General features: G+C 41.0%; 1 protein-coding gene across 3 annotated transcripts in view; it reads left to right on the forward strand.

Annotated features, from left to right (window-relative positions):
* Nucleotides 1-909: 909 nt before the first annotated feature.
* disp1 (dispatched homolog 1 (Drosophila)) overlaps nt 910-25,850 on the forward strand; it is a 423,869-nt gene continuing 398,928 nt past the window's right edge. For 2 of the 3 annotated variants that reach the window (XM_041188528.1, XM_041188529.1), the window contains exons 1-2: nt 910-1,134; nt 9,091-9,178. The gene's annotated coding sequence lies outside the window, so the exon portion shown is untranslated. The remainder of the gene's footprint in view (nt 1,135-9,090; nt 9,179-25,850) is intronic. The other variant, XM_041188531.1, reaches the window with a different exon arrangement.

Raw genomic sequence — 25,850 nt, forward strand, 5'->3', positions numbered from 1 at the left:
CCGTTGTAAAACAGCGGAGGCCTACTCCTCCTGCAACAACTATCTGACCGTCTGTCACCGTAACTGCTCGCACAGCTTTTGTCCGCCATAAAAATCCCAGGGTCTTTCTCTCCTCACTCTCCCCTTCCGATTATTTATGATTTATCTGATCAGCCGCGCTAACGGGGAAGGGGGGGGAAGGCAGTCCCCTGCCAAGTGCCGTCACCTCAGCTTGAGGCAAGCAACAGCTCCCAGATACTGTCAGATCGCCTCGGTCCTGAATGAAAAGTTACTTGAGAAATCAAACTGAGTGAGGGCAACGGACTTTAGTTTGAATAAATCTTCTCACGTGGATGTTTCTAACTGCGTTTCTCCACTGGCTCGCGCCCTCAGCCCTCGGCAGCAGGGCAAAGGGGGGCTGGGGGCGGGCTCCAAGACCCCGGTCACACGCCCGCATTGGCTAGTCTACTTCAGTCTCCTCCGTCCGATTAGCCTAATGCGCCGTCACTCACTTCGGAGCCGGCATCATCAAGTTAGGTTTCAGCATGGCCTCGAGGAATCAAGATAAACTGTCCACGAGTTCGGACTGGGATTGGTCAGAAGTAGTCAGCCAAGGGGTCGGCACAGCCGTCTGTCCCGCTTATCATTGGCCGTCAATCAAAACAGGAGGCGGGGTGATAAACTCGTTTGAGGGGCCGGGGGGGGTGGGACCTTGTAGAAGGCGGGGCCATAGCGCTCGCAAACATACCATAGACCAATCATAAAGAGGCAGTTGTCCGAACGGTCTCTACCAATGGTCCATAAGGCTGTCAATCAGTGGAAAGCGACCGCCTTCTTTCAGCGTTCCGCGCCAGCGAGTTTGTTTGAGGGCGATTTAGCGAAACGTCAATACGGAGGTAAGTTGTTGTCGTCAGCGACGTCGTCGTGTTAGTTGCCGTTGTCCTGCGCCGCCTCCTACTCGTTGGTGGTGGTGGTGGCGGCTGGCGTGTACCGGGGAAACTGCGTCTCAGCCAGGACGCAAGGTTAGGTTTTAGTTGCTGGTGTGCTTTGCTGACTGAAAAAAACTGCACTCACTCACTCACAGATTGAAGAAGAAAGGGAGACTTGGAGAAAGTGTGTGGGAGCCCAGAGTCTCATCGACCATTCTCTCCTCAGGTATGTCTCTGAGAAACATGCTGAGTTCTTGTGGCCAGGCAATAACTTTTCTACCTGACCGAAAGGAAAGGGGCGATAAAAGTTCTGTGGGGCTCAGTGGTTTCTTTTTTTTTTAAAAAAAACGACCAGTTACTGATTTGTATGAATTTCTAACCAGGCCTTAAATCAAGGAGTTGAGATTGAGGTTTTTAAAAACCTGCCCCATAACAAACTATCGGCCGTCCCTACATCTCTGTCCAATCATCCAGCGGCTGTTGTATGTGTTTATTAATTAATGGGGACCAAATTGCATGTTTCTGTATCAAGTTTAAATATTTCTAACATTTAAATGTAAATGCATATGTGTGATACTTCTTTTTCAAGTATGAATGAAGCACAGATTTGTTGCTATGGGGCCAGAAGTGAAACAAGCCGAAGTGTTAGAACCCAAGTTTAACCGAACTAAGTGTTTATTCTGCAAATATGCCGTGAGAAATCACCTTTGTAAACAATGAAGCCTTAAAGTAAAATATAAGATATTCACTACGAAATTTAAATAATTTTCAATTCATGCACTGCAATTTATAGCACACTGGATTTTTAAAAAATAGCATTTCGCTTGATCCACGACGCTATTTTAAGAATGGTTTGTCAAAGCTGCAGACGTCGGCCTGAATGGGTGCATTTTTGTGACCTATGAAGTTATGTAAATATATAATTTGAGTACTACTGCTAACAAGGGATTCACCTCGCTCCATACAGTGATTTTGTTTGGGTATCATAGCAATGTAGCCTTTTTTCGGACAGGAGAAAACCATTAGTCTATTCAGCCTACTCTTCCAAACCTGACTTGGAGAAGTTTATGCTTGAAAATGGAATCTATCCCATTCTGGAAATGAATGTCAGCATTTAGCATTCAACATGGTTAGCTGCAGAGTAAGATTCTGGCTACTGAGTCCCAAGTATCAGCATCTCTTGCTGCATTAACAACACATTTCCATTTCCCACAATAAGCCATCCTGTCGTGCTTCCGAGTCAATTTTGTATGATGGGAAGGGGTTTAGACTGCTCAAAATCAAGTGTAGGATCCTTATAGCTAGTACCTAGAGGATGAGGTTATCCATCTTTTTAAACTGGAATCAAAATCAGGTTTCAGGAGAGAGGTCAGCCTTTAACTCACTGAGCTACTGCATGTTCTTCCAAGCTGAGATTTTAAAAAGATCCATTCTTTGATTTTTATTTTGAAATTTATTTGCAAAAGATGTTTTGAATGTCTTCTGATAAGCCGAGCATTAACTTAGCATCAAAAATTCTTATGGCAATTTTCATTTTTGACATAACCTTTAACTCATCATTGCAGTTAGTTAGTTTAGGACTTAACTTTTTGTTCACGCTGTGGCAGGAAGCAGTCAGGAAGCACTTTCAAGTACCCAGGAAAAATGGAAGTCTAGAAAAAATTCTATTATTGGAACTTCTGTCTGTAGAAGTCTCTGTAGGTTGATAGTTAAATTATACGATTTGAATGGAAAACGTGTGTTTAAGTTTTTAAGATTTGGTATGTGACAAATGATCAGCTCTCATTTTAAACTATTTTAAGAAAGAAGTAGTTTGAAATCAAATTATAGAAAATTTGTCCTGCATGACAAATAACATTATAATTTCTATTGCAGGGGGCAAAGATGGGAGAGTGGATATTTTCAATTCTCTGTTTTAGTAGTAGTGCCAGTTTTGGGTCTAAAGCGACCTGGGCTGAATTTTTTAAAAAAGTAATTCAGTGGGTCGGAAATATTATCTTACTATTTATTTACTTAGGATAAACAAGCTGAGAGTGTGGGAAGTTCCACCCCAAGTGCTTTATTATTGTTTGGCCAGGCTGCCTGGAGCCAGGCAGAGAGAATATATAATGATGCACATGACTGCAGTAAGAGCTCAGTGCTTTCTTATTTTGAGCATTGCTAAAAGATTTCCTGATCTGCCAAAAATAATTTGCCTATCTTTTGTTAAAATATGAAAGACAACTTTATTTTTCAGGGTTTTTTATGCTTCTTAATCTGTAGCAGTCTCTTTTGCTTGATTCTATCAACTTTATATCCTCATGATGTTGAAGGAAGCCCTTCATTCTCCAGAAGCATTTTAGAAAACATTCTAGTTTTGATTAAAGCAAATTAAATTTGACTGCAGGAATACACATCTATAATTAATAATTTTCAACATTTGAATTCCAATTATTTACCATTCATGGTCTTTAAAAACTAAAATCTTATCCAAGCTTTCAGTTACCCCATCTAACTTCTCACTTTCTGGCTCAGCTTTCTCTGAATTTACCTGTGAAATGTCTTGGTACATTACGTAAAATTATGTAGAATTTCCAACACATAAACGAGCCATTTAGTCCAATTGGTCTATGACAGTGCTTAGATTGAACACGAGCCTCCTCCCACCCTTCATCTCACCCTGTCAGCATATCACTCTGATCCTTTCTCCCTTGTACTTGGCTAAATTTCCCTTAAAAACATGTATGATGTTCACCTCAACCACTCTTTTTGTGGTCGTACATTCCACATTCTCACTTCTCTTTGGGTAGAGAAGTTTGATTGTGGAAGATTATGCTCATCAGGTTAAATGAAAAGAGGCAGAAGGAGAATAAATGCTGGCTCAGACCAGTTGTGCCAAATGGGCTGTTTCAGTACTGTACGTTCTATGTAATCTTTTTCCATTAAAGACATCATATAAATGGAGGCTGTTGCAATGTACTTTCCAGTCATACTAAATTACACATCCCAATCTTCTTTCAACTCTTTGGTTTACCTGGCCTTTGGAGACATGTTTGAAACTGGAAATCCAGTGAAGGGGGAGTGAAATTTACACATTGCTGTTTTCACACGTGAGTCTGGTTTCCAAAGCATAACGTCACTGAGTACATAATGAGCAGTAAAACGGAATGCACTGTAAATAGTTTTCCTTTGCAGCTCATAGAAGCCCTAAGCAGAGTATAATGTTTTGGTGGTAAACAGAGTTTTTGATTGGCTATTTTTTTCCACCACAGCCAATCCCCAACCTTACCACAAAGCAAAAGGGACATTTAGTAAGCTAATAATAGCTGTGAACTGTAAGCTGTCTGGTTTGGAATCATCCTTGGTAGCTGTGGTTTTAAATGTAAACAAAAAAAAATCTCATTTATGGCTGCACTTCTGTCTGCTAGTTATACTATTAAGATGGCCATTAAAACTCCTGGGTACAACTATGCTGTAAAGAATAGCTCGGGTTTTGGAGATGATTTGCTGTTATCACAGAAGCAAATAAAAAATACTCTGGTGGTGAGGCTGCAAAAACGCTTCTGATATGGTGAATATAGTTATGATGTGACATGTAGGAAAACAAGGTCTACGACCCTGTATGTCAGGTCCAGTCACTGTTCATGGGACCAATAATTCCGTCCTTGTCTGTCATTGTGGAACGTCATTGCTCCCTGTGTAGACTGAGCTCAGTCACCATATGTTTATACTTGGCCTGCAATACTGAATGGCTGTCATAGTGATGACATCATTGCCCCCTGTGTTCTTTCATGGCCTGAGCATGCAGACATGGAAAAGGGACAGCCGCTGAAAGTTAGCCTGTCTCTCTCATAAACCCAACAAATGGTGACTAACTTTGAATCCACTTTTAAAACTTCAACTTGTTTCTACTTTTCAAAAGAACAGCTTGAACTCACAGGACAAAATGTGTAATTCTGTGGCTGTAAGATTATATATCAAAGATTGCATTCTCTTACTTTCTAATGGGTGTAAGTTCACAAAGTAAAACTAAATTGTTGGTCAGCTTAATAGCCTTTTGGCCACCTTGGACACCTCTCCCCTTCCTCTGCCCTGTTTGTTCCAGCCTTCATTCACATGCTTGTTTCTTCCACAAGATCCACTTGCAGTGCCCTAACCTCCCTCCTCAATCCGCATGAAATTAACTGAGCTTGGTCCACCTACCCTTTGTGGTGCAACTTTAGTTTGGTTCCACTTATCCCTATCTTCATTCAGTTGAGACAACTCTTAAAATGGTTTCTGCTCTGCGTGGTTACATTGAATGTGCTTCAAGCCTCTACCCTTGGTCTCCTTCTTTTCCTTATTTATATTTTCCCTTGGTAATGTTATTCGTAGGCATAGGGTCAAGTTTTACATGTATTCTGATAATAATGAACTGTATCTTTCTGCCATTGCTAAGGCTCCTCAACCACTGCCATGCTATCTAATTATCAAAATTAAAGCCCTTTTATTTGCTTATGGGACGTGAGCATCACTGGTAAGGCCAGTATTTATTATCCATCCCAAATTGCTCCTAAAGTTGGTGGTGAACCGCCTTCTTAAGCCACCACATGTGGTGTAGCACACCCATAATCCTGTTAGGGAAGGAGTTCCAGGATTTTTCCTGAGTGACAGTGAAGGAATGGTGATATAGTTCTAAGTCAGGCTAGTGTGTGGCTTGAAAAGGAACTTGCTGATATTGGGGTTCCCATGCTTCAGTACCTGAGCAGTTGCAAATGGTGCTGAGCACTGTGAAATCTTCAATCAACATCCCCACTTCTGATCTTATTTCGGAAAAAAAGTCAATGATTAAGTAGCTGAAGATGGTTGGGCCTTGGACACTGCTCTGAGACACTCTTGCAACAATGTCCTATGCCTGAGATGATTACCACCAACAGTCATAACCCTCTCCCTTTGTGCTAGGTTTGACTTGAATAAGTGGAGAGTTTTTCCCCTTGATTCCCATAGACTTCAATTTTTCTCGGGCTCCTTGATGCCATACTTGGTCAAATGCTGCCTTGATGTTGAGGGCAGTTACACCCACCTCACCTTTGGAATTCAGCTCTTTTGTTCATATTTGGACCACTGCTGCATTGAAGCCTGGAGCCAAGTGGCCCTGGAGGAATGTAAACTGGGCATCTGTGAACAGGTTATGGCTGAGTGCGTGCTGCTTGTCAGTAGTGTCAACAACACCTTGGATCACTTTGCTGATGATTGAGAGTTGACTGATGGTGGGGTGAGTGGTGGGATTGAATTTTTCCAGCTTTTCAAGGACAAGACATACCTGGACAATTTTCCACACCGTTGGATAAATTGTTAATTGTCTGGTGGAGATTTGATAACTCCTTGAGTACTTATAAAGAGACACTTAATGACATTGGGGTGGGAGTAGAGTTAGGTGCTGTATACTTGTAATGTTTCACTCTATGAATACATCTAAAACTGAATAAAGGTTAGCTTCTGGTCTTAACATCTGACAGCCAGTTAGTGAAGTTGAACATGGTAACAGAATGGTTGCCTAATGGTGAAGGTTAGAAACTTAAAAAAAAATTCAGACAGAAGATTACAGTCTGAGTAGCTTTTGTGAAGTATAGCTGAAAGCAAGTGTAAATTGTCAGGGTACGATTACCATTTGAAATGTTCAGTTCAAGGGCAACAAATATAGGCTTTTGCTAATGATGCCCCCATTCCATCAAAGAATAAAGAGAAAAAACGTGCATGGAGGTCTGAAAAAGATACTCTATGTAAGCTCCAGTATTTGTGTCTAAAAGTGTGATTATTTCAGACTTCTGGAAGCCACAAGATGTAACAGTCATTCTCCCTTCACTGATCAGTTATTCTTGTCTCTGAATTGCTTTTATGTTAAAGGTGCTATGCGAGGGCAAGTTAGTGCCTTCTCAAGGAGCTGAACAGTGTGATAGGTCAGGTAATGAAAATGCTGGTGCTTTGCTGTGAAGTGGTGGAGGTTTTAACTTGGGGGAGGGAAAGGCACAGTATTGGAGCAGAGAGGAGGGAGCTTTATTATAACTGTGCAATTCCTGACCTGAGAATATTCTATGCATAGAAAAAATCTTGTATTAACTGCCCCTCACCTTTTTAAATCAATTTGGGGTGGGTCAGAAAGAGACTGAGAAACCACCCAGACAGCAGATTAAAACAATTAAACAAGAAGAAATGTGGGTGAGTGTTGGGCTCCACAGACTTTGTTACCCACCTTCAAAGTGATCCGAGCTCTTGGCAGAGTGCAGAACTGTAGAACTGTGGAATTGTGGCTTCTTGGCTGCTTAGTTGTTTAATCAAACTGAGCTATGTAAACTTTAAAGTCTCAGGTTTAATTCCTAGTCTGTGTTGAATTAGCTGCTTGCAGCTGGTCAGTTGAAGAGTTGCTATTGTTGACTTCTGAATTTCTGGACAATGGCTGGGAAAGTGGACCTCATTCTTAACTGGTCCACATATTACTTGGAAAATAGAACCTAAATGGACTAGAAGAGCAAAGGGACCTGGGAGTACAAATAAACATCAGTAAAACTGCAGTGCAGATCAGTAACACCATTTAAAAAAAAACAAGCCAAGTATTAATTTCTTTCTAGAATTGAAAAGTTATGCTAAACTTGTTTTGAACCTTGGCCATAGTACAATTGGATTGCTGTGTATAGTTCTGCTATCGTAATATATATAAAGGATGTGGAAGCACTGGAGAGGGTGTAAGGAAGTTTTACCAGGATGGTAGATAATAGCCATGCATTTCTGCTATCAGAATAGAGTAAACAGGCTGGATCTCAGCTGAACAGAGAAGACTGAAGATTGACCTAATAGATGTCTTTAGAATTATGAAAAGTTTTGACAGAGTAATGCCAGAAATTGTGGGGAGGAGCAAAAGTAGAAGCCATCAATATAAGATAATCACAAAAAACCAAATGAAGAATTCAGAAGAAACGTCTTTGCTCAGAGGGTGATGAGAATGCAGTACTCGAGAACACTGTAGTATAGATGTTTTTAAGGGGAAGCTAGATAAGCGTTTGAGGGAGAAGTGAACACCAGGTTATGCTAATAGAATTTGATGAAGGAAAAATGGGAAAAGGTTTGAGTGGAGCAGAAACATTGGCATGGACCAGTCGTGCTGAATAATCTGACTCTGTGTGCTGGCATATACCATGTGCTTGCTATAGGCACCTCTGCTCCCTCCCTCAACCCCCACCCCCCCAAAACACAGTCAGAAAATATGGATATGTGGATATTGGTGAGGAAAAATGAGGCTCAACTGTTGAATAATCTTCCCAAAAAAACTTTCCAAACATATGCGGTGACGAGTAACTACTTGGCTAAGGTACAAGGGCTACAAGTGCAGTTGGTAGCATTATGGATCAAGTCTGGTTCAATTCATGAATCATGATTCAATGAAGTCTCACCCCAGAGATTTGAGCACAAAGTCTTGCCTGCCATTCCAGTTAAGTATTGATGAAGATGAGATGTCAAACAGACCCTGTTCGCTTTCCTGAATAGGAAATATCCATGACACTGTTCTGAAGAGTATCGGGGAATATCCTTAGTGCTCTGGCAAATATTTTATATCTCAGTCAACATCACATGGCTGTTTATGGGAGCTTGCTGTGAGCAAATTAGCTACTACATTTCCTACATTACAGTCAATTAATTACTGTAGTCACTGTTGTAAAGTGCTTTGGAAAGTTGTGAAAAGTGCTATAGAAATGCAAGTATATTTTTTCTCCTTTTGTAAAATCATACCCCAGGAGGATTCAATAGAGAATGAGAGGAGAAAATGAGAAAAGGAAATTTGAGTTGGATGGAAAAGTGACAATAATGAGCTTGAGTGGAGGGAGATGAGCTGTATAGCATGAGGGAAACCAGTTCCCTAAATATTGAAATATACCATTTACTAGCTGAACTATTGAGATATGTGCATATACTTTTTTAAAGCAACAGTAAGCAAGTAAGTTTGACTTAGCTAAACCTTGGGATATGTTAGAAGGTTGATTGTTAATATTTGGAAATATGTGACAAATGCAGTGCCAAGTTATTTTACGTGGGGAAATATTGTGTTTCCACAGAATCAGATGATTTCTTGGTATGATGTACATCACATACGTTGAATTGAGTATTAAATAGAGACTGAAGACATTTGAAAAATCAAAATATAATGTATAATTTTTTATTCCTTATTAAGATAGATGGAGAAGAATAGAAAGCGAATTGCCAAAAGAATTGCAGTCCCTGGTGCATATCCATCCCTACTGGGAGGAAAATAACACAAGGTAATAAATAATACATTAACTTCTCTAAAGTTTATGAAATCTCAGTGATGTGTAATACCTGATAGATCAGTTGGGGAAATTCTATTATTGCTGATGAAACCAAAAGGTTGAACAAGTGCAAAGAAGTGTGGGAATCAACAGCAGCTTACCTTTCCCAGCAGTGCCTTTATACAGGAAAATGTCCTGAGGTATGCTAGCAGTGTGGAGAACGAACTGAAACAAGCCATGATGAGAGAGTTGACCAAAACTTCGATTGAAAATATTAGATTGAAAATGAATAAACTTTCTTGTTGGTTTTGCTTTTCCCAATTATAGAGCACTTCACTTGGGGTGATGGTGGCGGGGTGATAATGTCACTAGACCAGTAATCCAGAGGCGCCTAGCCTAATGCTCTGGGTTCACGGGTTCAAATCCCACCTTGGCAGCTGGATGAATTCAAATTCAATTAATAAACCTCTAATTGAGAGCTAGTCTCAGTAATGGTGACCATGTAACTACCATTGATTGTCATAAAAACCTTGAGGGAAGGAAATCTGCCATCCTTGCCTGGTCTGGCCTACATGTGACTCCAGACCCACAGCAATGTGGTTGACTCTTATCTGCCCTCTGAAATAACTACTCAGTTCAAAAGTGATTAGGGATGGCCTTACCAGCAATGCATATATATCCCATGCAAGAGTTTTTTTTTAGGAGTGAGATTTGGAATGAAAAACTGGTCACTTTGTGGCCATGAAACTTACTGCATTGTAAAAACTCATCTGGTTCACTCATGTCCTTCAGGGAAAAAAATTTGCCCCCTTTCTCCATCTGGCCTATACATGACACCAGTTCCTAACAATGTGGCTGACTATTAATTGAAATGATCTCGCAAGGCATGCTAAGAAGAAAAAAGCTGAGGGACCACACTGAGATACGTGACCAGTTTAATCTTTTTGCTGGTGTCGGTTGAGGATTAAACAATGACCAGGACACTAACCTTTCTGCTAATGTAAATAAGCTCTTCCCATCTACTCTATCCAGGCCTCTCAATTTTCAACATCTCAATCAAATCTCCCCTCAGCCTCTCCTGTTCCAAGGAGAACAACCCCAGCCTATCCAATTTTTCCTCATAGCTGCAATTTTCTGTCCTGGCAACACCCTCGTAAATCTCCTCTGTACCCTCTCTCTAATGCAGTTGCATCCTTTCCATAATGAGGTGACCAGAACTGCACACAGCACTCAAGTTGTAGTCTAACTAATGTTTTGTATAGTGCCAGCATAACCTCCCTACATTTGTGTCCAAATCATTAACACATACCACAAAAAACAGGGGAATGAGTACTGAGCCCTGCCAAACCCCACTGGAAGCAGTCTTTCAGTCACAAAAACATCCATCAACAACTACCCCTTAACTCCTGCCACTGAACCAATTATTTTTCACCCAGTCTGGCATGTGGGACCTAGTCAAAAGCCTTGCTAGAATCTATGTAAAACACATCAACTGCACTACCCTCATCAATCCCTATTGTTACTTCCTCAAAAAATTCAATCAAATTAGTCAGATATGTACTTTGTTTAACAAATCCATGCTGACTGCCCTTGATTAATTCATGCCTTTTGAAGTGACAGTTTATCCTGTCTCTCTGAATTGATTCTAATAATTTGTCTATCACAAGGTCAGACTGACTGGCCTGTTAGTCTATCCCTCAATCCCTTTTGAAACAAAGGTACAACGTTAGCAGACCTCCAATCCTCCGGCACCTCACCTACAGCCAATGAGGATTGGAAAATGATGGTCAGGCCCACTGCAATTTCCTCACTGTCTTTTAACAGCCTGGGGTACATTTCATCCGACCTTAGGGATTTATCCGCTTTCAAAGATGCTAATCACCTTAATACTTCCTCTATGTTTATCAAATCCAGTACTTCACACTTCTCTTTAACTACAAGGTCTGGAAGGTTATGATCCTTGGTCAGAACCCGGTACGTGGTGGGGGAGATCTAATTAGGGACCAATAACACTTTGTTTAAAGTAGATAAAGGTTGAGATTCAAGACATTTACTTTTGGAATAAAGCCACAAGATTCCACAGATTTTAAACAGGCAAAAACAAACCTTACCATACAAGGTCAGAAACGTAAAACTGTTCACAATATGTATCTTTTACTGTTCCTGAATGTTAGAGAATGAAGTACATGTGAGTTAACAGACAAACTGGTCAGAGTAAATGACAGATGCAACCAAGACAGAATCCATGGATTTCTTAAGAACCCACCCAGATGTCAGTAAACACCAAGTCAAACACACTCGTGGAAACTCTCTCTCAAGGGATTCCCAGCTTCACTTTTGAAGATCCCTCCTTGGAATTCTCTCAAAGTCGCACCCATTCAGATGGCTTTAACAGTGGTCCAATTCACAGGGCTTCAGTCTCGCCTTTGGAGATTTTTCCTCCCTGGATTCCCGTGTACACTCAACACTAACTCACGAGCACACTTTCAGATCTATGGCCATGCTAAAGAGAACAAAACTGCTCCAAAGGGGTACCTTTGTGTCAATGGCCCTCTTTACTAATTTAGCACCCAGGGTCACAAAGACCGATGCATTTCATGACAGTGCATTGTTAGTGCTGCCTAAGGAAGCAGATGCTGACAAAATAACAGTAGAGGTAATGGATAGGGTGAAAATTGATAGAGATGTACTGGAAAGGCCGGCTATGCTTAGAGTGGATAAGTCGCATGGTCTGGATGATTTGCAACCCTGGTTGCTAAAGGAAGTGGGGCAGAGTAGCGGAAGGGCTTGCTATAATCTTCCACTCTTGCCTCTATATGGGGGTAGGTTCAGAGGATTAGAAAGTAGAAAATGTGACACACTTGTTCAAGAAATAATGTAACTAGTAACTACAGGCTAGTCATCATTGGTGGGGAAAGGTTTAAGAAACTATGATCAGTGAAAAAAAGATCAACAGGCACTTGGAGAGGTTTGAGTTCATTAAGGAGAGCCACCTGGATTTGGAAAAGGCAGATTGTGCTCGACTAATCCTACTCAATTTTTTGATGAACAGAGAAGATTGATGAATGTATTGCAGTGGATGTTGTCAATATAGGTTTTAAGAAAGCCTTTGTCCAAGTACTGCTTAAAAGGCTGGTTAATAAAATTGAGCCTAATGGAATAGGAGGATCAGTGTCAGCTTGGATTTAAGAAAAGATTGGCTTAAGAACAGAAAAACAGTGAATGGTGGTAAATGATTCTTTTTCAGATTGGAGTGTGGTGTTCCGCAAGGGTCAGTACCACTACTTTTTTGATTTTATATAAAAATGGCTTGGAATACAGAGTAATATTTCAAAATCTGCCTGTGAGACTAAACTTGGAGGTGTGTAAATGGTGAGGATGATACAGATCGACTGCAATAGGACGTAGCAGAATAGGCAGACAAATGGCAGATAGAATTTAATACAGAGAAGTGTGAGGTGATGCATTTTGGCAGAAGGGATGGGGAGAGGCAATCTAGACATAATGGCAGAATTCTAAAGTGTGTCAGGAACAGAGGGACCTAGGGGTACATCTTTTGAAGGTGGCAGGAGATCTTGAGAGAGAGAGAGAGAGAAAAAGAAAGAAAGAGAAAGTTTAGCAAAGCACCTGGGATCTTAGGCTTTATAAATAGAGGTATTGACTACAGAAGCAGGAAAGTTATTTTGAAACTTCATAAAGCTCTGTTTAGACTACAGCTGGAGCAGCCAGTTCTGGTCACCATGCTTTTGGAAGGATGTGAGAGTCCTTAGAAGATTGACTAGAATGGTTCCAGGAATGAGAGAGTTTAGCTACCAGGTGAGCCAGAGAAGCTAAAGTTGTTCTCCTTTGAGTAAAGGAGATTGAATGGAGATTTAATAGAGGTAAGAAGATTGGTAGGTTTAGATAAGGTAAATAAAGAAAGCTGTTCCCATTATCTGATGGAGCAAGGCCTAGGGAACATAGAATTAAGGTTTTGGGCAAAAGATGCAGGGGGATGGGAGAGAACGTTTTTAAGCAGCAAGTGGTAATGATCTGGATTTCGGTGTGTATGAGCATGTGCAAGTGGAAACAATCAATGATCCCAAAGGAAATCGGAAAATAAACTTGCAGGCCTGCGGGGATAGAGCAGGTGAATGGGACTGACTGGATTGCTGTACAGAATTGGTCTGGTCTAAATGACCTAAATAGCTGCTGCCTTTTCTGTTATGACTATCTTCTTTTGTGCTATTGAGGGATGTGGCAGAGACCAGGTTGTATTTTTGCTATTGCACTCCAAAGCACCGGAGCTTCTGATTATTGAGGGTTGGCAACCTCAAAGAAGACTGATCAGTTGTTAGCAAAAGAATAGAAAGGTTTGGTGAGGAAGATCAATGACCTGGAGAAGGAATTTTGAATGGAAAACCGTACAACAAATGTCTGAGGTAAACAAAGTTGAATATGCGTCAGCAACTTTCCTTTATACCTTGCCTTCAACATAAAGAAATAGCACTGTCCCAGTGCTGCTGACAGTGCAACTGAATGATTTGCGAGGAAATTAGGTTGTCATTATGATAACTACACAGCTTTGCAGTACAACTACTGTCAATCAGCAAAGTGGAAATAGCAGTGCAGGAAGTTATCTTCTGAGCAGGAGTTCCCAACTTCTAGTCCTGCTTGCTCATACAGGAGTTTGGACTCCTGTATGATGATCAAGTAGGTTTCCTTTCATAGCCTCATCCTCCCGAGCTCTTCATGTCCTTTAGTCCTACAATGCTCCAAGTGCTGTGCTGCTCCAATTCAGCCCACTTAAGCATCCCTGATTTTTATCTCTCCACCATTGGCAGTCATGCGTTCAGTTGCTTTGGCACTAAGCTCTGGAATTCTCTCCGTAAATCTCTGCCCCTTTCCCCTTTTAAGACACTCCTTAAAACTTGCACCTTTGACCAAGCTTTTGGCCACTTGCCCTAACAGTTCCTCCTGTTGCTCTGGATAATATGTTGTCTGATAACGCTCCGGTGAAGCATCTTGGAGTGTTGCACCACATTAATGCTGCTTTCTAAATGCAAGTTGTTGTTTCCCCTCCCTAACCTGGATTCTATCTGTTTACCATGTTGCTGTCCTAATGCTACTTTTAATTTTTTTCTTTTCCTGTTTTTGTTGGTGAGTGGGAGGAGAAGAGGAAAACAAAAATGATAGGTAATAGTAATTAAAAGAAATGATAGGCTCAAGAGATCTAAATGCAGCTGGGGAAAGATTTAGGGATTTCTTTGAGTCGACTCTTTGCCACCCACCCTTGTCCGGTACATACCAAAAATCACAATGATCTTGCAAAGTGATTTTTAAGGTTGTATTTTTTTCTTCAGCTAATGATTTATCTTTCAAATAAGATCAAGGGCTTCCACCTAAATAATTAATACTCAGGTCCGTTGTAAATTGGGCAGTCTATGTATGTCTCCAGTGGCGATTCAGTATTTAAAGTAGAAATCTAAAAATACCACGGTATTGCTGAGAAAACAGTTTTGAGCAGTGTTGGCACGTTTTTTCCTGTAGTATGCAGTATCCCTCTTTATTCTTGCTACTTTTCTTGCACCCTTGTCATGATTCTGTGATTTTGTGATAGTGATTTTTTTTCTTTAGCTGTTGGGGATAGAAATTTGGGATTGGTGGAATTTTGACATAAAAATAATACTTGGAATTTCAGTTGGGAAAATTGATAAATGAATCAATAATGGGACAAAAATAAGTGAAGGTGGGGGAAAATAAGTGGGTCAAAAATCGGGGGATGGGCCAGAGACTTGCTATTATTTAAAAAAAAGTAATGTATCTGATTGAAGAGTGAAGGTAACAGGGGTCCAGTAGAAAGTTGCCTTTTTCTAACTCACTCACCTATCTGGAAAGTCAAGGATAGCATGGTTTGGGGGAATCTTCCAGAAAAAGTATGAAGAAAGGGAAAACAAGCTGTGCCAGTTGTACAGTACATTTTGTATTACATGCTGTCACTCGGTGTTTGAATAACAATGTCAGGTACAGTAAGCATATCACAGTTGCAGCTCCTACTGAAGTTTGTTTCACATATAGCAACTACATGCCAATCCTATTATACATGCTTTGTGTGGTTCCACTACCCGAATAAACACTTAGTTAACCAGATTCAATTGTCTGCCTTAATTTATGACAAACACAAACTTGGATGGTGGTAGCATTCTGCAATAAAAATGAATGCTCAACTTAATTTTAAAAAAGATTTAAATGTCGCAGGAAATGTTCATATATATTATATATAGTTTGCATACTGTGATCTTTTTAGGAAAAGATCAGTAGCAATTTTCTTCCCAAGTGAGAAGTTGCGGTCAGGTCGCTCTCCACCTGCAAGCCCACTCTGTCATATAAATGTACCAATTAGGAGCAGGAATATGCCATTCGCCCCCTCAAGTCTGCTCTGTCATTTGATAAGATCATGCCTGATCTGACTGGCCTCAACTCCACTTTCCTGCCTGCGCCCTGTACCCTTAGATTCTTGACTAACAAGGAGTCAATTTAACTCTGCCTTAAAAATTTCAATGACCCTGTCTCCAATACTCAGGGAAAGAGAATTCCACAGGCTCACAACTCTCAGAAAAAAAATTTCTTCATCTCCATCTTAAATGGGAGACCCCCTTATTTATAAACGATGTCCCCTAGCTCTAGTCTCTCCCATGAGGGGAAACATCCTCTCAGCATCCACCCTGTCAAGTCCCTTCAAGACCTTGTGGTTCAATAGATCACCTCTCATTCTTCTAAGCTCCAATGTCTACAGGTCTAACCTTTCCTCATAAGATAAACCATTCACCCCAGGAATCAGTCAAGTGAATCTTCTCCGAACTGCTTCTAATGCAATTATGTTCGTTCTTAAATAAGCAGACCAAAACTGTAGACCAGATGCGGTCTCACCAATGCCTTGTACAATTGTAGCAGAACTTGCCTAATCTTTTATGTTTCATTTCCCTTGCAATAAGTGACATTTGCCTTCCTAATCACTTGCTATACCTGCTTACTAACTTTTCCTGATTCCTCTGTACCTCAAGAGTCCTGCAAACTCGCCATTTAAATAGTATACTGCTTTTCTATTCTTCCTGCCAAAGTGGACAAGTTCACATTTTCCCACATTATACTCCATTTGCTAAGTTGTTGACCACTCACCTAACCTAAATCCCTTTGCCGACTCCTTATGTCCTTTTCACAGCTTACTCTCCTACCTATCTTTGTGTCGTAAGCAAATTTAGCAACCATACATTGGGTATCTTCATCCAAGTCATTGATATAGATTGTAAATAGTTGAGGTCCCAGCACTGAGCCCTGTAGCACTCTACTTATTAGATCTTGCCAACCTGAAAATGGCCCATTAATGCATTCTCTCCGTTTCCTGTTAGCTAACCAATCCTCTATCTATGCTAATCTGTTACTCCCTACACCATGAGGTCATTCTGTGTAGTAATCTTTGTTATGGCACCTTACCAAATGCCTTCTGGAAATCCAAGTATATACAGTTTCCCTTTACCCATGTTCCTTGTTACTTCCTCAAAGAACTCTAATAAATTAGTCAAACACACTTTCCCTTTCACAAAACTATGATGATGCTGCTTGATTGCATTGAGATTTTCTAAGTGCCCTGCTACAGCCTCCTTTTGTAACAGATTCCAGCATTTTCCCTATGACATGTGTTACCTAACTGGCCTGTTGTTTCCTGCTTTCTGTCTCTCTCCCTCCTTGAATATCGATCTGATATTTTTTCCAGAATCTTGGGAGTTTTGGAAAATTAAAATCACTGCATCTGCTATCTCAGCAGCTGCTTCTTTTAAGATCTTAGGATGAAGTCCATCAGGACCTGGGGACTTCTCAGCCGTTTGTTCTAACAGTTTTCTCAGTACCATTTCGCTGGTGATTGTAATTGTTTTAAGTTCCTCCCTCCTTTTTACTACTTGACTTACAAAGATTTATATCTTTCATGGTGAAGGCAGGTGAAAAATATCTGTTCAGTTCATCTGCCATTTCCTTATTTTCCATTATTAATTCCCCAATCTGTCTCTCTGTAGAGGAACAATGCTCTTTTTTGGTTACTCTTCTCTCTTTTAAATACCTGTGGAAATTCTTACTTTTTGTTTTGAAATTTCTAGCTAGCTATCACTCTTGCTCGTATTTCTTCCACCTCTCTTTTTTTAATCCATTTTTGCTTTATAAAATTATACTCTGTCCAATCTTCTGTTCTGCCACTAATCTTTGCGGAAATTGTACGCTTTTTCTTTCAATTTGATACTATCTTTAACTTCCTTCATTAGCCATGGATGGTGTTTTCTTCTCCCAGAGAATGTATCTTTGCTGAATGTTATGAAATATTTCCTTAAATGCGTGCCCCTAATTTCCCAGTTCACTTTAGCCAGCTCTGTCTTCCTGCCCTCATAATTTTCCTTAAGTCTAAAACACCAGCCTTAGCCCCACTCCTCTTTCCCTCAAACTGTATGTGAAATTCAATCATATTATGATCTTTGCTACCGTGGAACATCTTTACTGTGAGGTCATTAAGTAATCCTGTCTCATTGCACATTACCAGATCTAGAATAGCCTGCTCTCTAGTTGGCTCTAACAGTTGCTGCTCTAAGAAACTGCCCTGAAAACACTCTGTGAATTCATCTTTTGGGCTACCCCTGCCTATCTGATTTGTCCAATCCACATGTAGATTAAAATTACCCATGGTTATTGCCATACCTTTCTCACAAGCCCCATCCCCACCACCCCTATTATTTCTTCCTGTATACCCTGCCTACATTGTAGTTATTATTCAGGGCCTTATAAACTACTCCCAGAAGTGACTTCTTACCTTTGCTATGTCTTAGCCAAACTGATTCTACATTTTGATCTTTAGAACTAGGATACCTCTTTCTACTAATGTCATCCTTAATTAAGAGTGCTTCCTGTCCTTCTGAAATGTCATATACTGTTGAATATTCAGGTCCTATCCTTTGTCATCTTGCAGCCACACCTCTGTATTCACTATCATATCATACATACTTATTTCTATTTGAGCTGATAAGTCATCTGTTTTGTTATGAATGCTACGGGCATTCAGAGACAGAGCCTTTAGTTCTGTCTTTTTACTATTTCTGCAAACTCTAGCCTTATCTGCTGACTCTCTTATTTGTACATCCTGACCCTTCCTGTCATATTCTGATCATCATTACCCTTTATTGCAACCTTACTGTCTTGCCTAGTCCTCTCCCTTTAATTTGTTAGATCTTCCCTCATGTGATCCCTCATCCCCACTATTTAGTTAAAAGCCCTCTCTACCGTGCTAGTTATGCCAGTACACTGGTTCCAGCATGGTTCTGATGAAGACCGTCCCAACCTTACAGTGCCCACTTTCCCCAGCCCTGGTGCCAGTGCCTCAAGAATCAAAACCTATTTAGAGTCATAGAGGTCTACAGCACAAAAAAGGCCATTTGGCCCATTGAGCATGCACCGGTCAAACAAGTACCCAACTATTCTAATCCTATTTTCTAGCACTAAGTCCATAGCCTTGTATGCCATGGCATTGCAAATGCACATCCAAATACTTCTTGAATGGTATGAGGGTTTCTGTCTCTACCATCCTTTCAGGCAGTGAGTTCCAGATTCCCACCACCCTCTGGGTGAAAAAATTCTTCCTCACATCCCCTCTAAACCTCCTGCCCCTTACCTTAAATCTATGCCCCTGGTTATTGATCCCTCCACCAAGGGGAAAATTTCCTTCCTGTCTACTCAATCTATGCCCCTCATAATTTTATACGCCTCAATCATGTCCCCCTTCAGTCTCCTCTGCTCCAGGGAAAATAACCCCAGTTTATCCAATCTCTCCTCATAACTAAAACTCTCCAGCCCAGGCAACATCTTGCTAAATCTCCTCTGCACTTTCTCTAGCGCTATCACATCCTTCCTATAATGAGGATTCCAGAACTGCACGCAGTACTCCAGCTGTGGCCTAACTAGCGTTTTATACAGTTCCAGCATTATCTCCCTGCTCTTATTTCTATGCCTCAGCTAATAAAGGCAAGTATCCCATATGCCTTCTTAACCACCTTATCTACCTGTCCAATTACCTTAAGGGACTGGTGGACAAGCACACCAAGGTCCCTTTGATCCTCGGTGCTTCCCAGGGTCCTCCCATTGATTGTGTATTCCCGTGCCTTCTTTGCCCTGCCGAAGGGCATCACCTCACACTTGTCCAGATTAAATTCCATCTGCCGCTGATCAGCCCATCTGACCAGCCCATCCATATCCTCCTGTAATCCTGTAAGGCTGTCCTCCTCACTATTTACCACCCACCAATTTTTGTGTCATCAGTGAATTTACTGATCAACCCTCCTACATTCAAGTCTAAATCGTTTATATACACAAACAGCAAGGGACCCAACACCGATCCCTGTGGAACCACACTGGATACAGGCATCCAGTCACAAAATCACTCCTCGACCATCACCCTCTGCTTTCTGCCACTCAGCCAATTCTGGATCCAATTTGCCAAATTGCCTTGGATCCCATGGGCCTTCATCATCAGTCTCCCATGAGCTTGGCCTAAATAGCCAAGTGGTTATGGTACTGGGTTTGTAACCCCAAGATCAAGAGTTCAAATCTCACAATGGCAAACTATGAAACAATGTAACTTCATCTGAAACAGATGGAAACAGGTTTACTCAAAAGAGTATCAGTCTCCCATGCGGGATCTTATCAAAAGCCTTGCTGAAGTCCAAGTAGACTATGTCAAATACATTGCCCTCATCTACACACCTGATCACTTCTTTGAAAAATTCAATCAAATTGGTCAGACATGACTTCCCCTTAACAAAACCATGCTGACTGTCCTTGATTAATCCCTGCCTCTCCAAATGTAGACTAATTCTGTCCCTCAATTGCTTCCAATAGTTTTCCCACCACTGAGGTTAGACTGACTGGCCTGTAGTTCCCTGGTTTATCCCTTCCTCCCTTCTTGAATAACGGTACCACATAGGCTGTCCTTTAGTCCTCTGGCACCTCTCCTGTGGCCAGAGAGGTATTGAAAATTATTGCCAGCACCCCTGCTATCTCCTCCCTTGCCTCACTCAACAGCCTGGGATATATTTCATCCGGTTCTGGAGATTTATCTACTTTTAAGCCTGCCAGTCCACTTAGAACCTCCTCCCTTTCTAAGCTAATTTCTTTAATTATATCACACTCCTTCTGCCTGATTTCCATATCCACGTCGTCTCTCTCCCTTGTGAACACCGACACAAAGTACTCATTTAGAACCCTACCTGCATCTTCCGGCTCCACACACACATTACCATTATGGTCCTTAATGGGCCTTACTCTTTCCCTATATATCCTCTTACTCTTAATATACTTGTAAAATAACTTTGGAGTTTCCTTTATTTTATCTGCCATTGTTTTTTCATGCCCCTTTTTTGCCCTCCTAATTTCCTTTTTAAGTTTCCCCCTACACATTCTATACTCTTCTCGGGCTTTTGCTGTTTTGAGCCCTCGGTATCCGTCATAAGCCTCCCTTTTCCTCTTTATCCAATCCTGTATATCCCTTGACATCCAGGGTTCCCTGGATTTGTTGGGCTCACCCTTTATTTTTACTGAAATATGTTGGCTTTGTATTCTCCCTATTTCCTTCTTGAATGAGTCCCACTGCTCTGATGCAGATTTACTTAAAAGTAGCTGCTCCCAGTCCAATCTGGCCAAATCATATCTGATTTTATTAAAATTGGCCTTCCCCGAATTTAGAACTCTGAATTCTGGCCCACCCTTATCCTTTCCCATAACAACCTTGAATCTAACAGAGTTCTGATCACTATCTGCAAACTGCTCCCCTACTGATACCTCCATGACTTGCCCAGCTTCATTCCCTAAAATTAAGACCAGGACCGGTCCCTCTCTTGTAGGACCTTCTACATACTGGACTACTAGTAATTGTTAGTTCACCAAGTTCCTGTCTCCCTTCCACCCCCTGATTTACAGGTATTACTGTTCTCCCATAACAATCTTTTGAGCCACACATTCAACTCTTTAATCTTTTTTAGCCTATGCCAATTTGCTCATGGCTCAGGTAATAATCTAGATATTGTTACCTCTGAGGTTCTGCTTTTTAATTTATCCCTGATACTCATACTCCCTCAGCAATGCCTGTGTCATTGGTACGTATTTGGACCATATCAACTGGATCCTTCCCTTCCCACTGGAAGTTCCTCTCCAGCCTTGAGCAGATGTCCCAAATCCTGGCACAGGGCAGGCAACACAGCCTTTTGGAGGCTTGCTCTCGGCTGCAAATAACAGTGTCAATCCCCCTGACCGTACTGTCCTCTACTTCCACTACATTTCTGTTACTCCTCCATTTGAATGACTTCATGTACATGCCATGGTCAGTTCATTCATCCACTATGCAGCCCCTGCTTTCATCCATACAAGCTGCAAGGACATCAAACCTGTTGGACAACTGCAAGGGCTGAGGCTCCTCCGCTTCCACTTTCTCGATCTCCATATCTGCCTTCCTTGCAGTGATACCCTCCTGTCCCTGACCATGGACTAAATCAGATGACCCAATCCTCAGAGGTGTGACCGTCTCCTGGAATAAAGGTAACATTCCCCCCTCCCCTTGTGATTCGTATCACAGAACAACTTAGCAGCACAACCTCTTGTGCATTCCACACCAAACCTCCACCTGCCATTGACGGCTACACCTTTAGCTGTCTAAGCCATAAGCTGTAGAATTTCCTACCTGAATCTCTTCCGCTGCCTCCTTTAAGATACTCTTAAAATCTATCTCTTTGATCAAAATTTTGATCACGTGCTAATGTCTCCTACGATGGCTTGGTGTCAATTGTTGTCTAGTTGAAGTGCTCCAATGAAGTGCTTTGTGATATGTTAAAGGTGTTGTTTGAATACAATCTATTTTTGTTGAATAACACCGCCTGCCAGTGTATTTCAATCCCAACTTCATAAGAGTACCCCTTTCCTGATTTGATCAATGTGGTATTTTTGCACTTATGCTGACCATTGTTAGGCCTATCTGGGTGGATTGAGTACACCTAAACTTATTTAACATAGGTGCCTTAACAGCAGAAAGCAGGCAATTTTTCCTACCAGATGGGGTTGGATTTGAATCCAGATTCTTGCAGTGAAAGGTCAGCATCTAATCCACTCTATCATCCAGCGCCTTCTCTGTCTTTCCCCAACACACGCAATTTGGCTGTTCATGTACAGTTCATAGAAATCATGGTGTAAACATTCTGATTGTAGAAGGACCATTCTTTGCAAAATTGTATCTATTGGATTCAAACGTATGCTGTTATATACATTACAGAGTTAAAATTTTGGCACACTCAAACTTTTGGAAATGCAACATTTATTCTCTTTAGGGAGGTCAAACAGTTGCAGGGATTACACAATAAATGGGAATATACTAAGTGGGGCAGATGAAGTGAGAGATCTTGGTGTACAAGTACACAGGCAGCAGTTCAAGTAGACAAGGTTGTAAAGAAGGCATATGGAATGCTGTCCTTCATTGGCAGAGGTATAGAATATAATCAGAAGTAAGGATATAATGTTGGAATTGTATAAAACACTGGTGAGGCCACAACTGGAGTATTGTGTGCAGTTCTGGTCACAGCATTACAGGAAGGACGTAATAGCTCTGGAGAGAGTGCAAAGGAGGTTCACAAGAATGTTGCCAGGGTTAGAAAAGTGTAGCTATGAGGAGAGATTGGATAGGTTGGGGTTATTTTCCTTAGAACAAAGAAGGCTGAGAGGTGACTTGATTGAGGTGTACAAAATTATGAGGGGAATAGGTAGAGTGGACAGGATAAAATTGTTTCCCTTGCTGGAGAATTCTAGAACCAGGAGGAAAGATTCAAGATAAGTGACAGGTGTAGGGGGGACATGAGGAAGAACTTTTTTACGCAGAGGGTAGTGGGTGTCTGGAATTCACTGCCCAAGTTGGTGGTAGAGGCAGAAACCCTAAACTCTTTTAAAAAGTACCTGGATCTGCACCTTAAGTGCTGTAAGCTGCAGGGCTATGGGCCGGGTGCAGGAAGGTCAGATTAGAAAGGGCACCTGGATGTCCTCAGGCTGGCATGGACAAGATGGGCTGAATGGCCTCCTTCTGTGCTGTAACCTTTCTATGGTTCTATGGACTGCTTATGAAAATGAGCATTTTTTTTATCTCATGTCTGCATCATCCCTTGTGTCTGAGCACACATATTCAATAAAAACCAACTGGCTTTTTCTGTAATGTGCCACCATTCCTTCCAGCCCACTGGAATTATTATACTAACTGTTGAGAAAGTTTAGATTTGAGTTTCACATTTTTTTTGTTGTTGCCCCACCTTATCAGTAAAGATACAATGCTTACCTTTTTCATTGAGATTCCATCAATGAGAAATGGTCACTTCAGTAAATAACAGAGGGGGCGTTTGTTTGACATAACCTTAACAAGGGGTCAGCATTTTTCAGAGAGAAGAAAATGACAATGTCGTTTTTTTTAAAATATTATTTCTTTCTGTGAAAATAATGGACTGATGTTCTTTGACTAGTATGTCATTTTCTTCAAAAGCTGAAAACCATCAGAATTAAGGTGCATTTCCTACAATGCTAGGTATTGAAGAAATAGGACTCTTGATAAATTTGCCAATAATTGATTTGGTGATGACGTCAATCCTGCATTGTAATTATAACTCTGGTATTCTGACTGGTTTGCTGCTTTCAAATTTTGCTGTGATGATCAGCCTGCCAAAATTCCTATATTGCACTTTCTAAGCGTTTGCTGAATCTTTTTTTTTAAAGAGCGAGTATCCTTAAAGAGGTATAGACTTTCAGTCAGAAGTTGCATCCACAGTCCATACCATGCACTCTACCTCAGAGGGTGTGACCTAGGTTTTTGTTTTCCTTATGTAGCATTTTCTTTACTGTTTTATTTGTATTTGATTGTGTCTCGAACCCACTGGCCAGGTCTGACTTTTCCAGGTTCTCCAACCCTTTATTATTTAGGTAGGAAAATTCTAATTGACTTCCCTACTTTCTAATTTTTAATGTGAATTCTAGTATTGAATTCTTTTTCTCATAATGAACAATTTGTTTAGATCCACTATTTTCTTTATCATATGGAACAAAAATTGCTAGAATAGGATGGAGAAGCAAGGCATAAAGAAATTCTGCATCCATTTGCTGTGGGTAATCCTGGCTGTGCAGTACAGTTTGATGTATGGTGTACAGAGTGAGCTGTCGTAACTGCCAAGAAGGAATTGATCCAATCTGAGCAGTGTCGCTAATCAAAGGACATCCATAGTGTAAATCCCTACCAATGGCGAAAGGCATGTGTGTCTTTTTAAATATTTGATCCTGGGTCAGAAACATCAATACCTTGGTTATATGTAGTCGGCTCTGATGAAAGCTCCCTCTGGAAATATTAACTGGTCTTCATATTTCAGATGCTGATCAAGCTGTTGTGCATTTCCACTATTTTCTGTTTTCATTTTAAGTTCTCAACATTTCATGATTTTAGTTTTATGACAAAGTCAGCAATGGCTATTCAGCCCATTAAAGTTCATTCTCTTGTACCTATCTCTCCAGCTGCATTTTGAGTGCAATTTTTGGCCACCGCTGTCCTTCCAAGCAGAGTCTTTGAGATTTTTCTATTGTCTTTTCTGCATTTACATCCATGTAAGAATTTTATGAAGTACTTGTACATTTTTATAGCATAGTGGTGCTTATGAGAGAAGTGCTTAAATATTTTCAGATTTCTTGTGCTGGAAATGCTGTGGATTTAGAGGTTCATAAATTAGCTCTTGGCCAGACCTAGGAAAGAGGACTGTTGTGCTTCCCTCTTGGATGGATGGATGGATGGATGGATGGATGATGTGGGGAGTGAAAGTTGTTGAGCTTGTTTGGGTACAGTTTATGTAATATGGTTTTGGACTTCACCTTCATATATTCTGTTGTAGGGTGTTGGATACCATTCGATAGGTCTTAATGAAGTCTTCATAGTCTTAAGTAGGTTAACCAAGTATTTATTAACTGCAAGAACTATGTACGTATATACAGTAAAGGGGGTTTTGCCTTTTGCATTTTACCTTTGAGGGGCTGCCTTGTTAATTTGTCCCCTTTTAATTGTTTATTTGGTTACTCAAAAGAGTATAAGGGGTTCAAGCTAGGAGCTGTCTCCATGCTTGCTTGTGCACACAGCTCAGTCCAACACTAGACTGACCTCTAGATGTGAATCATGTGTTCTCTTACATCACTGTGTGGGCAGTACCACATTAACCCTATATATGCCAGACCGTTATACTATAACTCTTTCCCCCCCACTGCCAACAAGTCTTTATCCAATGTATTTCAAGTTATTCTAGTTTACCCCATGTATTTGGTGTTATTACCCCCACCCCCCCCCAAATCTCTGAGTTCATAGATTCAGGTCTGGAGGTCTTCTAACTTTTCCATATCTCATTTGCACCACTGTCAAAGGAGTGGTAGGCTCTGTCATTGCAGCTAAATCCTGTTGATTTGGAAGTTATTCTGGGATCTGGGTGTCTTCCTGGATGTCTCTCCACTGTACTGGGGGAAAGAGCAGTCTCTGGATGAGGAGGAGAATCCTCCTGTTTCTATTGACTGTACCCTCTGGTGTGCCAACCAGACAGGACTGAGGTTGATTGTCGTCCTTCCT

This window comes from Carcharodon carcharias, chromosome 5 (assembly GCF_017639515.1).
Source record: "Carcharodon carcharias isolate sCarCar2 chromosome 5, sCarCar2.pri, whole genome shotgun sequence".
Taxonomy (NCBI): domain Eukaryota; kingdom Metazoa; phylum Chordata; class Chondrichthyes; order Lamniformes; family Lamnidae; genus Carcharodon; species Carcharodon carcharias.